Here is an 8,862-nt window from a genome sequence, read left to right on the forward strand (position 1 = left end):
GGTGAGCGGAAGGTGGTATTCAAGCCATAGCCATCAAAAGATGTGTTTTGCCACAACCAGATGCTTGGAGAATGTGACCAAGGGAAGGCTTAGTAGACACAGGCGGTGGGTAGTCTGAGATTACCATTTAGGGGTGGAAATCTTTCTGCTAATCAGGAGCAACTTGACAAACTACATGCACAGATAAGTTTTATATGGTGTTTTTCATAAGCAAGGTTACTAGCTGGCAAGTGAGCTCAGGTCTCACGGGACACCTGTAGCCAATCCTGGCTTTTTAGCAAGCAGCACTTTCATGCTAAGGTTGTAAAGCCATTTTTCACAAGGATAAAAGCAACACTACATGTCCCAGAAAACAAAACAGGATAGACTGACATGATATTTAGCTACTTTTACTGCACTTTGTGTTTTGCAACCCCCCCCAAAAAAAACAATTGTATAAATAGGTTATTGGCAAACTTAGTGTACTCTAACCAGATAACAATTTAGTTATTTAATTGACACTAGAGGGTTGAACGTCTGAATATTAGTGGTCCAAATCAATTTAGAAAGGTTTACAGTAAACAACATTGACACTTCTCATTGATTAAACCAATCCACTATCACTCTTTTTGTTTTTTTTTTAAAGTAGGCACTTGGCTTTTGGGCGTTGTAGTGGGTTATGTTTGTGCCCATTTTAATTTAATGCATATTAGCGTTCTGTATTTTAAAGATGTGCATGTCCTGTGGTCCCCCAATGTCATATAAGCAACAAAAATTCTGGTGATGTCACTTCTAGCATCATCAAGGTTAAAGATCGTCGCTCATACCGCACCACCCCCTTTCGAAATTTAGAAGTTAGCTCATTTGGCGTCCCATGATGTGCTCTTGTTAATTTAAATAAAATGTTTAAAAAACTGTTCCACGCCCCTTCGGGGTCTTTTGGGCATGCTGAAATCACAGCAACTGTGTCTGTGGCATTTATTCTCCTGGGGTGCAAGGCCCATATTTACGCTCAATTAAAACTGTTGAAGCTTCAGCTGTTGCTTGCAAGTAGTGAAAACTGTCTCTAAGCGTCCCATCTGTGCCACCGATGTAGTGCCCTGCTCCCAGCCTCAGCAGGGTTAGATACCAAAAGCGGTATTAAAATATACTTTCTTTGTCTGAATGAAGGGCGACTGGTATTATAAGATTCTACGGCAGCACAGTTTTAAGCATGGTTATGGATTTGCCTCGCTTGCCACATAACCCACAATTTAGAGCCTAACCTGTAGATTTTAACAAAAACAATTCTATCTATTTCAAACAGATCAATATTTACTATAATCTCAGTGGCCTATGTTGTCACACACATGAAAGCCCTAAGCGATAGTCGACTGGTCACCTTTCATTAGCTTATTACTTACCGTATAAGGATATTAAACAGGTACTGAGATGAAACTTTTGTCAAGACAGTGTTAACATGTGAAAAATGACAAAATAATGAAGTAAGACTATGACAAAATAATGAAGTAAGACTATCACAAAAATTTGCGACGTCAGGCGGATACTGTCACTTTTTTCTGTCTAATTTAGTCAAACATGCCGCATAATTCAGTGGGACTGGATATGTGCCTGGCCTAATGCTTTACAGCCCGCTCTCGGTCTCCATTCTGTACTACCTATTACTGAAGTCGCCCGGATGCCTATCTGCTTCACGAACGGTGTAATTAACCCCTTGCGAGATTCCTGCGCTCAGACTGAACTGCCTCTTGTGCCCTAAGGCCGTTTTCCGCAGTCCTTGGCGTCAAATGACTTCTAGCTTATCCTGGCTGTCTCTGAGCTGACTGAACCAGTGCAATACGACATTTACTACTCCTAGGCTCTATCGTAGGTTCTGCCGCCTGCCGTTCCTGGGTTTTGCACTTTTACTTACGGTCCAGGGGACCCCCTACTGCTCTCAGGGACACTCTACCTGGTAGTTGGCTCACCTGTTGTCTCAGCGTTGAGCTTCCTGCTCCAGCGTCGCTCTGCCTGTTGCACAGTTGCTTTTCACTCCTCCTTCACAGCGGGCACCGGGTGTGCCGACGAATCAGCCAAGGGTTGTTGATTGGACGGACGCCTACCGGTCTGCTGACTACACAACCCCAGAACCTCACATGACAAACCAGAGGTAGGTCACGTGGCCTCATTTCTGTTTCATGATCCAGTGATTTGTTGTTTTTTCCTCTCTACTGCCATTCGCCTGCGCCGATACAACGAGGGAATTTTCAAAAATACTCCGCGCGGTGGCATTACGGACCCTGTCTCGCAGGGCCAGGAATCAGGCCTGTTGTCATCAAAATTAAATCCACCGGCTGACTGTGCATAATGAGGAAACGTATCCCACCAGTGCGTGTGAAAGAAAGGCCCGATGACCGAAACTCTTCTCAGAAGTGCGCAGCAAGCGCAAATAGCGAGACTGGCAGCCTGCCTTAATCCCATTCGTGCCTCTTTAATTCACGACAAAACGCTCCGTCCCCCTTCTCTCCCTGTTGCGGGTTATTGCGTTCTCCCTTCGTGACTGTTTTCCGCCCCTCCCTCCCGATCCATGGGCCATATTTACGAAAGCTTTTTCCCATAGAGACAGAATGGGTAAAATCCTTTCGTACATCTGGCCCCATGTGTTTTCCCTCTTTTGCATTTGTTTAACATATGATGCGGAAAAAATAAGTCCCGCCTCCCAAAAATAATTGTCGGCAGCCCCCCACCTACTGAAATTAAGCTCTACCAGTCATGCAATTAGACAAACTAAAATACAAACCTGATTTAGTTTGTCATGCCTAAAAAAACAAGCATTACCAAAGCTTGATTTGGCATATTGTAACTTGTGTTAAGGCTGAACCTTATTAATGAATAGTCATGTATTTAGAGTGTTGAATTTGCATAGAAAATGTATTAACTTGGAGAAAAATAATGTATGCATTTGAAGATGTGCCACCTGAGTGGCCACCAATATTCACAAAGTGTATTTATTTATAGCTCATTAATATGAAATGCTGAGCTTTTGTTTGGTTAGAGTAGTAATGTGTCATAATAAGAGTTATGCCTTATGTATTAGCTTTATTAATCATAGACCTTAACTTAGCAAGGTTTTGACCCAGTTGCACGGCCTCATGTCAAGCTTCGTGTTCTTAGGTGTTTTATAAATTGGTTGCTTTGAGAATTTAAGTTGTGATTTTCCACTGTACTGACCATGTGCTTGTAGCTGAAGTTCGTTCTCATGAGAAACATCTTGCTAGAAGATGTTGTACTAGCTAGGGAAACATTGTATATTTTAGTATGTGTAAAACTGACCTTCCCAGGAGAAGACAAGGGATGCACTGACTGCAGTATATAGGCTGTAACAATATTGATACCTGACAAGCCGAATGACGAGAACGGGAGAAGAGGAGTCAATCTTCAACATGTGAATCGTGTACAGTAAAACTTTAGATAGGGGGTTTTATTCTCATTGGACTAAATGTAAACATGTGATTCTTTGACCAATAAGGACACAGGAAATAGTTTTAGGAAATCTAACTTAGCCGGACAGCACTGAGAGAAGACACGCCATTAGCTCTATTCTTTTGAGCTGTCTAGGTCTCCCCTTTCTTTCTGAGCGTTAAGAGACTTTGCTTTTCTGAACTTTGATGATGCCTTGCTGACTGAACTGATGTCCTGTTGACGAAGATTGTCGCAGCTTGCTGACCCATACTGAGGCAAGGTATAAGATGTTATTACTGATTGTTATGTCTATTTGCTTTTGATTCTAAGTACCAACCGCTATTTTGATAGAGCCATAGTTAGATGTTTTTCCAAATTTGTGTTGACTAAATTGTTTTGCATGAAGGCCAAATATGCTATTCTAATCTGATGTTACTTAGGGTACACACTGATGAAGTTCGCTACATGTAACAGCAGTTGATGTATTTTCTTCGCTGAATTTAAATGTATGCTATTTAGTTTGCGCAGTTATTCTTGCTATTAATTTGTACCGTAACTCTAGAATGTGTGGTAGCTCAAGCTTTGATTAGATTGCGATTCTTTCGCCGCTTTGGTCAGCCAGTATTGTTTCTGTATGTTTATCATTTGATATTGAGACTAAGTTACGTGACATTCGCATTGTTAATATAGGGAAATAAACATTCTCACTTTTACATAAAGGTGAGGTTATTCATGACTGCAAGGTCATTGTGTGTGTAAATTACTGACTCATTGATTATTGATGTCATTGATTGCTATTTTCTATCGATTTGTATTGGTACAGGGTTATATGGTGGGAACAACTCAAAGCGCAGTCAAAAGGTCCGTCGGCCTACACACATCTCCCTTGTAAGTTTACTTAATAAGGTCTAACGCGCTCACGCTTGAGTTCCTCATTTAAATAGCTGCCAAGTTTTAGACAGTTTATGAATGACATTTCTATGGTTTCAGTGTGCGTGAGTGACATTCATCTGCCAAATGTGTAAATGTGTGACACTTTCTTGATAGTAAATTTCAACACCTAACTCCAAAGCTTTCATTCGTGCCCGGTTGTACACAGCCACTCACAACCTAAACTCACTCAGATTTCTTAAGGCAACTAAGTTAATATTATGCAGTGGTATTCAGAGTCAAATGCATGGTAAACAAGTATTTGCAATGCAATAGGCATCGCATTTTCTTGAGTTAGAGTTATTGGCATTGTAAATTCACAGCTGGACTTTTCTTGCCACATACATTGGTAAACCTTGCCTCATAATTTAGTCTTTTCCTGCCACACAATACCAGTGGCCCAACATTGAATTAAAGCACTTCCATTTACTTTCTTCCTCCATCTTAAAACATATAGAGTTATCATATAAATCTTTATTAGAAACAAAACTTCTTTCATTAGAATGTAATGCTCAAAACACAATAACAAAAATATATTTTAGGATGGATTGGAAGGTGAAAGGAAAGAAGGAGTTGAGAGTAAAGATGGCGAGGACAAGTGGCGTAGTAACGGTGTCATGGGCCCTGAAGTAAGAAAGGAAAATGATTGACTGGAATTTCGGTAGGAAATTAGAGCAGTAATTAGAGTTAAGTGAGGTCTGTAGGTCTCTGAGCCCCGGTGCCACTGTGCCTGTTTCTCCTTTGATAACTAGGCCTCAGGAATGAAAGTGGATGGGGCAGAAAAAGAAGTGAAAGGAATACAACAGATAAAAGGAAGAGAGAAGGAGCAGTGTTAGACCTGGCATCCGTGGTGTGGTCTCCCCTGTCTTTTTTGCCTCTGCTTCCCATGTTTTGACTGTGTGCTGGACTCTGTTTTTGGTACCCTGGGCACTTTACCACTGCTGACCAGTGCTAAAGTGCAAGTGCTCCCTGTGTAAAATGTATGTATGATTGGTTTATCCATGTTTGGCATATTTGGTTTGCTAGTAAGTCCCTAGTAAAGTGTACTAGAGGTGCCCAGGGCCTGTAAGTCAAAGGCTACTAGTGGGCCTGCAGCACTGGTTGTGCCATCCACCTGAGTAAGGGAAGGTTTAGGTCTTCAAGTGTACCCACTCGCATACCTAAACCTTCCCTTTTTCTACATGTAAGTCACCCCTAAGGTGGGCCCTGGGTAGCCTCATGGACAGGGTGCAGTGTGTGGTAAAGATGCAACATGTACTGGTGTGTTTTACATGTCCTGACAGTGAAATACTGCCAGATTAGTTTTTCATTGTTGCAAGGCCTATCTCTCCCATAGGTTAACATGGGGGCTGCCTTTAAATCATATTTAAGAGCAGATGGAAATGTGGAGTTTGGTGTCTCTGAACTCACAATTAAAAAATATATCCTTTGGTAAAGTTGGTTCTTAAACTTTCAGTTGGGAAATGCCCATTTTAGAAAGTGGTCATTTTCTTGCTTAAACCATTCTGTGACTCTGACTGTTTGTGGATTCCCTGTTTGGGTCAGACTGACAGTTGGGCTGTTTGTGAATCCCCTTTAGACAGTGAGACAAATGAAGCTGGGAAGTAGCCTGCAAATCCTGATGAGTCATCTGAGCTAGAGCGGAGGGAGGAGTGGTCACTTACACCTGAATGGACTGTACCTGCCCTCACACAATGCAGTCTCCAACCCCCTGCTGTGTGTCTGGGGCCTGGCCTGGGCAAGGCAGATCTTGTGAACAACAGAGACCTTACTTCAAAAGCAGAAAGGGGTATAAGTAGTGGACCCAAAACCCCACATTTTCAGATTTCTTCAAGGATTCAAGAGGAATCTCTGCCAAGGAGAAGAGCTGAAGAGCTGAGGAGAAGTGCTGTCCCTGCCCTTGACTGTGCTTTGTTGGGCTGTGTTGGAGTTTCTGCTTCTGCCTGTGAAAGGGGACAAAGACTGGACTTTGTTGTGCATTCCTGCGTGAGAAGAATCACCAAGGGCGTGGACTGAGCTTCCCTCCTGTTTTGAAGTCTCAGGGCCATCAAAGACTTCATCTGCCAACACCTGGACTCTGCTGAGACTCCTTGTAAGAAAGTACCATCTTGCCTGGCATGTTACCCCCATTTTCACTGTATGTATGTTTGTTTTTGCCTATGTGTCACTGGGATCCTGCTAGTCAGGACCCCAGTGCTCATAAAGTATGCCCTGTATGTGTTCCCTGTGTGGTGCCTAACTGTATCACTGAGGCGCTGCTAACCAGAACCTCACTGTTTATGCTCTCTCTCCTTTTAAAATTGTCACTGCAGGCTAGTGACTAATTTTACCAATTCTGATTGGCCCACTGGAACACCCTTATAATTCCCTAGTATATGGTACCTAGCTACCCAGCGTATTGGGGTTCCAGGAGATCCCTATGGGCTGCAGCATTTCTTTTGCCACCCATAGGGAGCTCAGACAATTCTTACCCAGGACTGCCACTGCAGCCTGAGTGAAATAATGTCCACGTTATTTCACAGCCATTTTACACTGCACTTAAGTAACTTATAAGTCACCTATATGTCTAACCCTCATTTGGTGAAGGTAAGGTGCAAAGTTTCTTAGTGTGTGGGCACCCTGGCACTAGCCAAGGTGCCCCCACATTGTTCAAGGCAAATTCCCCGGACTTTGTGAGTGCGGGGACACCATTACACGTGTGCACTACATATAGGGCAATACCTATATGTAGCGTCACAATGGTAACTCCGAACATGGCCATGTAACATGTCTAGGATCATGGAATTGTCATCCCAGACCTCTGCCATCTTGGATCCAGAGGTGTGAGGGCACTCTGGAGGCCTCTGAGTGGCCAGTGCCAGCAGGTGACGTCAGAGACCCCTCCTGATAGGTGCTTACCTGACTAGGTGGCCAATCCTCCTCTGAGTGCTCTTTAGGGTCTCTCCTGTGGGATTTTCTGCAGATAACTACTTGCAAGAATTCACCAGAGTTCCTCTGCACTTCCCTCTTCGACTTCTGCCAAGGATCGACCGCTGACTGCTCAAGGACGCCTGCAAAACTGCAACAAAGTAGCAAGATGACTACCAGCAACATTGTAGCGCCTAATCCTGCCGGCTTTCTCGACTGTTTCTTGGTAGTGCATGCTCTGAGGGCTGTTTGCCTTCACCCTGCACTGGAAGCCAAGAAGAAATCTCCTGTGGGTCGACGGAATCTTCCCCCTGCTAACGCAGGCACCAAAAGACTGCATCACCAGTCCTATGGGTCCCCTCTCATCTTGACAAGTGTGGTCCCTGGAACACAGGAGCTGGATTCAAGTGACCCCGACAGTCCAGTGGTCTTTCTGTCCAAATTTGGTGGAGGTAAGTCCTTGCCTCTCCACGCCAGACAGTAATCCTGTGTACTGCGTGATCATGTTTGCCGTCTTTCTGCGTGGAAACAACTCTGCATCCTCCAGCACGCCGTGGGACATCTTCTGACCAAAGGAGAAGTTCCTGGCACCTTCCGTTGTTGCAGAATCTTCAGCTTCTTCCACCCGGAGGCAGCCCTTTTGCACCTTCATCCGGGGTTTAGTGGGCTGCTGCCCCCCACCGGACACTTGCGTGACTCTTGGACTTGGTCCCCTTCCTTTGCAGGTCCTCAGGTCCAGGAATCCGTCTTCAGTGCTTTGCAGTCAGTTGTTGTCTTTGCAGAATCCCAATCTCGACTTTACTGTCTTTCTGGGGTAGTAGGGTAAATTTACTCCTACATTCCAGGGTCTTGGGGTGGGGTATCTTGGACACCCTGAGTTTTTCTTACACTCCCAGCAACCCTCTACACACTACACTAGGCCTGGGGTGCATTTGTGGTTCGCATTCCACTTTTGGAGTATATGGCTTGTGTTGCCCCTAGGCCTATTGTCTCCTATTGCATTCTATTGTGTTCTACAGTGTTTGCACTACTTTTCTAAGTGTTTTACTTACCTGATTTTGGTTTGTGTGTATATTTTGTGTATTTTACTTACCGCCTAAGGGAGTATATCCTCTGAGATACTTTTGGCATATTTTCACTAAAATAAATTACCTTTATTTTTAGTAACTCTGAGTATTGTGTTTCCTATGATATAGTGCTATATGATATAAGTGGTACAGTAGGAGCTTTGCATGTCTCTGAGTTCAGCCTAAGCTGCTCTGCTATAGCTACCTCTATCAGCCTAAGCTGCTAGAACACTACTAATCTACTAGGAAGGGATAACTGGACCTTGCACAAGGTGTAAGTACCATCAGGTACCCACTATAAGCCAGGCCATCCTCCTACAGTCATTACGACCCTGACGGCCGGTGGAACACTGGCTGTAATACCGCCAACAGGCTGGCGGTGTTCCACCACTGTATTATGACCGTGGCGCATTAGGCACGGCCATACCGCCGGCCCTTCCACTATACTGCCAGGTGGTCATAATCCCTAGGGCTGTGCCTCAAGCAGCGCTGGCCTGGGGATTATGAGTCCCCAACCGCCAGCCTGTCCATGGGGCTG

The 8,862-nt window shown here is 44.2% G+C and overlaps 1 protein-coding gene across 1 annotated transcript in view; it reads right to left on the bottom strand.

Annotated features, from left to right (window-relative positions):
• Positions 1–2,083, bottom strand: part of NPL (N-acetylneuraminate pyruvate lyase) — a 216,647-nt gene extending 214,564 nt beyond the window's left edge. The window contains exon 1 of the mRNA XM_069232054.1: positions 1,947–2,083. The gene's annotated coding sequence lies outside the window, so the exon portion shown is untranslated. The remainder of the gene's footprint in view (positions 1–1,946) is intronic.
• Positions 2,084–8,862: the final 6,779 nt, after the last annotated feature.

The sequence above is a fragment of the Pleurodeles waltl genome, chromosome 4_2 (genome assembly GCF_031143425.1).
Source record: "Pleurodeles waltl isolate 20211129_DDA chromosome 4_2, aPleWal1.hap1.20221129, whole genome shotgun sequence".
In the NCBI taxonomy this organism is placed as follows: Eukaryota; Metazoa; Chordata; class Amphibia; order Caudata; family Salamandridae; genus Pleurodeles; species Pleurodeles waltl.